General features: G+C 38.7%; 1 pseudogene across 1 annotated transcript; it reads left to right on the top strand.

Annotated features, from left to right (window-relative positions):
* Positions 1 to 2,044: 2,044 nt before the first annotated feature.
* Positions 2,045 to 3,774, top strand: LOC308383738 (zinc finger and BTB domain-containing protein 26-like; annotated as a pseudogene). Its single transcript has 2 exons — positions 2,045 to 2,353; positions 2,712 to 3,774. The product of its transcript is annotated as a zinc finger and BTB domain-containing protein 26-like (transcript).
* The last annotated feature ends 5,427 nt before the right edge of the window (positions 3,775 to 9,201 follow it).

The raw sequence follows: 9,201 nt of genomic DNA, 5'->3' as shown, positions 1-9,201 counted from the left end.
TAAAAGTTCCAAAATATTATCCTCTGGCACAAATTGGAGCAGTGTAGCAACCATTCAGATTTATTAGCTCTTTAGACCTGACCCTGCCACTGATGATCCTCACATGCTTTTTCTTTGAGTTAACTCAATAAATACACATTTTGTGTGCAGCCCCAAATCCACGCCTTGAGGTGGTTCGCATAGATCAGCAACTTCAATCTATTTCCATCATATGACCACTGGAATGCAAAACTCTGTCCACACATTATTAAAAAAAAAGTCAAATGCATTTCACAGCTGACCACACAATTTATCTATATTTTTCAAGATATATAGAGATACATTTTGTGCTAAAATAAACTTGCAAAACAAACAAGACAAACAAGACAATCATCATATTGGGTCTTCAAGCTTGTGCATTATACAAACAGATGATGATGATAGAACATGTTTATGTACTATGACTGTAAAAGCTCTTCATTTATATTAGTGAAGTTTTCTGCCTTAAAGGGTTTCTATTGTGCTAATTATCAAGTTAATCTCTGCTCAAAGTTTATCTTACACTGTTTGAAACAAGGTGTTTTAGCACCTTTTACTTTAAGGCCACCCTCCCTTTAAGACAGATTTTCTTCTAATTGCCTAACCCGGGCAAAAAGAAGGTTTGAATACACACAAAAAAAATTTAATATCTGACTTTACATAAATTAATTACATGTTAATTTTCCATGTAATTTCGTAACATAAGTACAATTTAAAATGTAAAATTTAATGGAATTTGATCGAATGAAATTGAATAATACTTGATTAAAATGCATTCAGTTTATACCAACCATATTTCTCTTTATGATTGATTATTGAAATACATAAACCCTTGATAGTGTGTATTTCAGTTGCAGTTTACTCTAAATCATTGCTTCATGTTTTTCAAAGGCAAAGAATAGTTCTTTGACGTGCAGAAGGTGGGAGGGTCTTCCGTGCACAAGGCCAGAGCTCTACGTTTGAGGTGACCAAACTGAGAAAATATTACAGAAAATAAAAAAAGCATGATAAGTCTGCTGCACATTACAATTTGAGTCCACCTGTTCAATTTGCTCCAAGGCTGCAAGTGGTGGGACAGTGAATACCAGTGAATACCAACACAGCCCATTAAAACTGTTTTGTTTTTTTAAGTAAACCAAATGTGTTTAATTTCAAGGTCCCGACCATGTAAAGCTCTTACTTATAGGTATGTACACTGAGAAGTCAAGGAGGACATGAACCAAGTGTGTTTGTGTTTTGCTTTGAGCATCATTGCAGAACAACAAATTCTTCATATATATACACACACACATATGTGTGTATATATATATATATATATATATATATATATATATATATATATAGACATGCACGCACACACACACACACACATACATATATACATATATATATATATATAAAGGCTGAACTAAAAGCACTGAAGGGGTTAATTACTTCATGCCCTCTTGCATAACGTGGATACGCACGCAGGCACCCACACACACACTGCTGCCACAAGCCTCCTCAGCAAAGAGCCACTGCAAGTCAGGATGCCTGTTTCTTTACCGAAATAAATCCTTCCACATCTGCAGAGCGTTAATTAAACCTCAGGAACGCCAGAACCCGTAAGGAGATCAGGTGAATAGAGAGGCCAGTGTTTCCTCAAAGTTATTTGGGGTTCTCATCCATTCCTCACCCAGGAACCGTTACCACGGCATGAGGCTGCAGTACAAGGTGGGGCTGGATCGCTAGATATTGATTTGACTGATTATGACATGTTTGAATTTGCCAGTAAATCATGTTATTTAGGGCTAATGTTATGGTATCTCCAACAATGCCAAAACCTTTACAGTGTTTAAATGTCACACATGCAGTATACTCACTCCTACACAGGGCCCAAAACCTATTTGAAAAATGAAAATGAAAACATGGTTGTTATCCACATTTTGGAGCCTTTTAATAAACATGAAAAATTAGGGTAATCTATGCAGCTCACACTTGCATCCATATGATAACAGAACTATGCTCTTACTATAGACAGACCATCATGCCAGGCTGTTCTGAGACTCTGCAGTTTAGTTTGCCCAACCACGGGGACTCCATCCTCAGCAAAATGAATGATCTTAGAGAAGAACATCGCTTTTGTGACATCACGCTCATCTTGGGCAGGCCACAGGACTCTACTGTCCATCCTCTCCAGTTCCAAGGTCACAGAGTGGTGCTTGCAGCATCCTCAGACTTCCTGCGTGATCAGTTCCTGCTTCACAAAGGCCGATCAGAGCTGAGTGTGGCTGTTGTTTCCAACGTGAAGGTTGCCAAGACACTACTCCTGTCCTGCTACACAGGGTTCCTAGAGGTGCAAGATCTAGTGTTTCTGTAATCACAGAGCTGAATATGGCCATATATCAAAAGTCTTTTGAGCTGAGGTGTTTGTTTTACTGTATAATCATTCATTTCTGTACTATAATGAAAGGTTCTAGATATAGTTTTATAATAGATCCATATTTAAAGTGAACAAGAGGAATATTATTTTAAAGGGGAACCTATTGTACAAATTTTTCAATCCATATTTTTATTCTTACATTCTATTATAGTAGCTCTGCATGACTCACGGTCTCAGAAGCTCACAAAGAAGTATAATAAGTCCTCTTTTTCTTACGGTTGGTGCTGTTTCTTTAATATTCATTGTTGCTTCATCCATTGCTGGTATGCAGGTCCCTCAGAGAGAACTTGTGAGCTACTTGACTGCAGCCAGTGTACTCCAGATGAGCCAGGTGGTGGAGAAGTGTGTCCAGGCTATTTCACAGTACCTCAGTCCCACCACGCCTTTCTTGAATCTGACTAGACTCTCAGAGGAGAAGGAAACCCAGCAGCTCAGCAGCAGGTGGCTTGGTTCCAGCTTTGATAATCCGAAGGAAAGGGATGCAGCCCTGCCCGACGCTATCATCCACAAAACAAATAGCAAGGAAGTTGGAACAGTCGTGGTAAACCCCAGGTTGACAGCCGGCCAAGAAGCCAAGGTGGATACTATAGGACTGAGAGAACCCAGAGAAGCCAAAATCGACTTATCTCAAGATGCAGAATGTTGCCTTGACATGCTGAAGTTGGGCAAAGAAGGAGATGCTCTGCCATGTTACACAAGCAACCCATTATCTCATGCTCCTCACACTGCAGGTAATCCACACCCTTCTGCAGTTTTACATGACCTAATGTCTTCCACAGCCACCATGATCAGTTCTGCAGCTGACACAGAACTGGTAAATAGTTCCAAAAACCAACACGAACAAGATGTTAAAGATTCACCAAAGGAGGAAAAGAAGTACATGCCAAAGGCAAATCAACTGCAACAAAGTGGAAAGCTAGGGAACTCTAGTCTTTTTTGCCACCCTAAAACACCTCTGTCCAAGATTCATTTTGCTGCAGATAACTCGGATACAGTAGTGTTCCAAAAGCCATACCTATGCAGAAAGTGTGACAAAGTCTTTCAGCACTTTGAGAGCTATGTGGGCCACCTGAAGGAACACAGACAGTATTTCTGTTTGGTCTGTGGAAAAGTCTTTTCTCAGAAGAATAATCTGACTCACATTGGTATCCACACTGGTTTTAAGCCTTTCAGATGCCCTCTGTGCCACATGACATTTACCCAGAAGGCCATGCTGCAACACCACTTCAATCTCCATACATGGGAGGAAGCCCCTTGAGTATACATTGTTGTGCTTACAGCACCAAATGCCAGGCCTCTGGTGCCACCTAAGGGAGAGTTATGGCAACAGTTAGCTGCAAAATGTGAGTTTGCCATTAAAATAGAAGATTTAGCATAGTTATTTAATTATTGCTTACGACCTGGAGGTCCAAAAATTAAATGAAGAAATACATACATCACAATAGAAAATGTTGTTAAATGCACAAAAATACAATTGAAACTAATTGCACGGTTGCACAAATTATAGTTACTTATATTTTTCATTGTTATTGTTATTATGTTTTTATTTATTTATTTATTTTTTTATCTCTGTCCATTATTATTATCTTCCCTGCTCATTTACAACCCCAATTCCAAAAAAGTTAGAATGCTGTGGAAAATGCAACCAAAAGCAGAATGCAATTATTTAAAAAACAAAACAGGTTTTTTGTTTGTAGAAACACAAAGAAGGCCCAGGACTGTCAAGTAGCTAGAAGCCAATTAGACAACAATGGGGCAGCATCTCTCTCTTAAAAGTTAATCAACTAGTTTCCTCAGTTCCCAAATGTTTATGGGCTGTTTTTAAAAAGAAGAGGGGGCTCTACACAGCAGTAAATATGACCCTCTCCCTAACTGTTTTGAGATGAATTCACTGCCATCCAATTCAAAATGTCCTCGGGCATTTTCTCAGTTTAAACATTATGATATGATATGTTTTCTGCATTCTATGGTGAATACAATGTGGGTTTCTGGAAAATGCAAATCATTGCATTCTGCCTTTTATTGCAACAAAATTATTCAATTGCAACAAACTGAAGAGCAAACTTGGAGCAAATAAAAGTCTTTACTGTTCTGAAAAACATGAGTAGAGTGAGCTCACAGAAAAGCAACTGCTTCACCATTTGACCCTCTAGAAATTGTGTACAGCTCACTGAGCATGACTCGGCAAGTGGGTTTCCATGCTCTCTCACTCCATCCCTTCCCTGCACATGTCTGCTTTTATCCCTCAGCTATCCTTTTGGCCCAGAAATGTCATTGTCACTCATCTTACTGAATGGAACACTAGCCAGTGGGCGCCTCAGATGCCACTGGCACTGTGTGCAGACAAACAGTGAATGCATGGCTTTGGTGTAGGTATTCAGTTTAGAAATTCATGCAAATGTGCGTTTGTGTGTGACCAAGGAAGACAGAGAATGTACATAAATATAGCTGAAGATAAAATTAAGCAAGCATTGATCTACCTATTTGCACTTGCATAAAGCAACTTAGTCCGAAAAAACATCAACATAAAGAAGTAATCTTGTGAGTTATAGGTCAAAAACAGAAAGCGAACATAAGGAAAACATCTTAAAGTGTAATAACATGAATAGTCATGTGATTGTTTCACTGAGAAGGGATTGAAATTCTCTTCAACAGCAATCAGTGCTGCTTCCATGAACTAGGTCAGAATTTATACGGGCATGTGTGTTTGCACACACCACTGCACACATAAATAAAATCCATGTATGTAAGGTTTTGGAGCACATCCATTATGGATGAGATGCTAAGAGAGAAACAGCAGGGAGGATGAAGACAACGAGGAAGATGGATGAGTAGTGGCAGAGATATTGATGGAGAGTAATTATATTAAGGAAAAGTAGCTTCTTTGGTCTTATAATTAAAATTATACAGGATCCATATGTGACTCAAGAGTTGGGAGTTTGCCTTGTAATCGGAAGGTTGCCCGTTCGAGCCCCGTCCTTGGGCAAGACACTTCACTCGTTGCCTACTGGTAGTGGTCAGAGGGCCCGGTGGCACCAGTGTCCAGCAGCCTCGCCTCTGTCAGTGCGCCCCAGGGTGGCTGTGGCTACAATGTAGCTTGCCATCACCAGTGTGGGAATGGGTGGATGACTGGATATGTAAAGCGCTTTGGGGTCCTTAGGACTAGTAAAGCACTATACAAATATAGGCCATTTACATATCCAAGACTGACTTGGGAAAAAATGGTTTTTATATTCCTGTGCCCACATTATGACCAGATGTCAAGTTAAGCTACAAGGAAAGAGCAATAAAAAGCATCGAGGAAGCGTCTAGCACTTTAGAATGGCAATGGCAATGTTTACCATGTTAACTGTTTTTGCAGTTACTTACATACTTGGAAAATCTGTTGCAGATTACAGAAAAATATGATTTCTGGATATAATTCATCATCTGGGGATGATTTGGATATTTGTACCACGATGAATTAGATGCAGATTCAATAGATGTCAAAAAAATTCACAACAAACTCAAAGGATCATGATCATGCCAGAGGATCATGAAAACTGGATTTGGATTCCATATCCTGGAGACAATAAATGTTTGCTTGTGTATTTGATTATGGACCATTCCTAGAGTTAATAGGGTTGATTTTTGCATAGGAAAATATTATATTAAATAAATATTTAATATAATATCTGAATGAGATTATGTTGTTGGAGTAATTGGCAGGACAGTAGCCAAGAAAGCAGAGAAAGAGCAAGGGGGAATGACATGCAGAAAATAGTTGAACCCAGTGGCCTTTCAGCATGTGGGTCACCTGCCTAGTCAAGTAAGCTACTGTGTAGCAGCACCCTGTGAATGGTGTACTTTGCACTAAAATATACCTTTAACAAAACTTTACCCTTTTTCTAAAGCTTCATATGAGTTTGAACATGCTTATATGAAGCTTTGTTTTCATGTAGTACTGAATAAGGTGGCATTGTGCTGTGACAGAACTGGGGAGAAAGAGCCGAGAGGAAGAGATAGAATGTTCACCGTATTCTGAGGTAGGATTATGGCTTAAGTGCATTTGATTACAGCTGTATCAAAACTGACCTCACTGTGAACACAGTTTCAATACGGAGGAGCTGTTTTGTGTGTGTCAACAGAAAACTGGGAGAAATAAGTAGATATTGCTTTCATCAGACTTGGACTCACCTCTGTGCTGCTCGGTGAGGCATGTGATATCGCATTCGTTATTTTACTGCAGAGACCAAGGAAATGTGTGCTTTGTCTGATAGACTCTAGTTTGTTCATGTAAACTATGTGTCTTTCTCACACATAAAAGTCTGCCATGCTTTGACTGACAGCTTTTCAGTTGTATTTTCTTCCCTTAAGTATTATTATTAAAGAACACTGCATACATTTTCATTTCTATGTCAGTGACACCAAACTTTATTTATACAATTGTGCCTTCTGTGGCTTCAAATGACACAATTCAAATAAAATTGTAGCTATAAAAGCTTTGATGTGAAATTTTGTACTTCTAATTTCAGTTTTGGACCGAAATCTCAAAAATATTTTGTATTATAAGATACTTATTCTTGCCTCCAGCAACACTGTGGGGAATTTTTGACCAAGATATGTCCTTTAACTCATCCATTACACAAATATTCAGGTAGCTTCCTTCATCTGCGCAATAACACTAAGATTATAACCATCCTGTTTGTGATGCTGGAAAACATTTGTTACCTCTGCTGGACTATTGTAAGTTATTATCAGGCTGTTTTGAAAGTTTTCTAAAAAGCCTTCAGTTGACCCAAAATGCCACAGTGAGAGTACTAACACAGACTTGTGTGAGATAATATTTCTTCTTTGTTAGATTATCTTTATTGGCTCCCTGTTAAATTCAGAATTGAATTAGAAAACCTTCTCATAAACAAAAGTCTTGAGTGAAATCCTAAACACGTCCTAGTAATATATTATCCCAACAGAGCTCTTCACTCTCAGACTACAGACTTACTTGTGGTTCCTAAAGTTTCTAAATGCAGAATGAGAAGCAGAGCCTTCAGCTATCAGGACCCTTTACTATGAAACCAGCTCCCAGTTTGGGTTCAGGGCGCAGACATCCTCTCTACTAATCTACTCTCTAGATTAGGTTTAAAACTTTCCTTATTGATAAATTGTGTAGTTATGATTGCAACAGGTAACACAGATGCCATTATTACATATTATGAATGGTTGTCTTCTTTATTGTTGCTCTGTGGTTACCCCTACAAAAGTCTGATGCCTGCAGCGGCATCCTGTTGAAAGGGAGTTCTTCCTCCACACTGCCCCCAAGTGGTTGCTCACAGAGGTTTTTCTCTAATTCTGTAGGATCCTTACCTTACAGTATGATGAACTCTGAGAAGGCTGTTTCTGTGAACTCATGCTATAAAAATAAGGTAAATTGGCAACAAGTCAATAACATGACCAAAGGGTGGCTGGTTCTTCTATTAGAAATAGCATGAGGAGTTGAGTCATTTGCGAAGGGCAAAAAGTAGACCCCCTCTCCTTTACATCGAAGGGCCACTTGAGATGGTTTAGGCATCTGACCACGATGCCCCCTGGGCACCTCCTGGGTGGGGTGTTGCAGACATGTCCCACTGTGAGGAAGCCCCATGGCAGACCCATGACATGCTGGAGAGATTACATCTCTCAACTGGCCTGAGTGGATATAAAGCCATTTTTTATTTTACCTTTCACTTTCTGAAGTCTTTGTGGTCATGCAAAGTCCTGCAAATCTCAAAATAAAAAAACAGCCGAATTTTATCTTCTTATAGTTGAAAGAACCCTAACTGAGACTTAAACTGTAGAATACATTCAAAACTATCATGTTACTATTATCCTGAAAACTGTGGCAGTTACTGTTTGTTTTATTATGGTTCAAATTGAATGTAAGGTGTTAAACATTATGTTGTTCCTTTATTGTGGTTTATATAAAAAAATATTACTGTTCAAGGTAGATTTGAACAGGTCCAAAGACGTCCTTGAGGAAACATCCATAGCCTCAGTGCACCACTTATATTGTTAGACATCAAACATGTAACACGTGCTGGAAAGATTTTTGCTTCTCATAACAGCATGATTGTAATATTTACTGTAAAAGGTTTTAGCTTACAGAAATTCATACATCAAGGGCTTTTGGGGCACAAGAAGAAAATTTGATTCTGTATGTAAGATAACATGTTTACAGCTCAAAAAGTGTTTTGGAACAGATTTAGCCTTCCAGTATGAATCATAATGAGTAGGCTCACGTCTCCTGCAGTGAACAGCAGCTCACTGAGGGAAAAGCCTGAGTTATTACAAAAGTGTGATTCAGATATAAACAATGACAATAATGTGACAAGCGTGCAAATTTCGACTAAAAATCAAGGTTAAACTCATTAAAGACCAGGATTACAGTCATCATGACTTTTGTCACTAGTAACTTGTTTTACTGATCACTAAAGTCTGTAAATGCGCTCACACATGACTGCTATTTCGTAAACAGCAAAAATGTAGAATGAATGGATCATTAAATATATACATAATATATATAATAATATAGAAATATATTCACCCAGACCTACAGGTATTATCCAAATGTCTAAGAGAAGCTTTTCAGCGTTGTTAAACACGGCTGTGGGCTTGAAAACATTTCATAAAGTGGTAAAGGCAATTAAGTTTAAACATTTTTCCGCTACTCCACAGCTTCGAACATGGTTGCAACAGCATGCGGGAACTGCTTGTGTTTTCGTGTGTGAACTTCCTCTTCGCAGACG

Source organism: Rhamphochromis sp. 'chilingali' (assembly GCF_963969265.1).
Source record: "Rhamphochromis sp. 'chilingali' genome assembly, chromosome: 2".
NCBI lineage: Eukaryota > Metazoa > Chordata > Actinopteri > Cichliformes > Cichlidae > Rhamphochromis > Rhamphochromis sp. 'chilingali'.
Note: the sequence above shows the minus strand (reverse complement) of the source record. Positions and strands in the feature narration are given on the sequence as shown.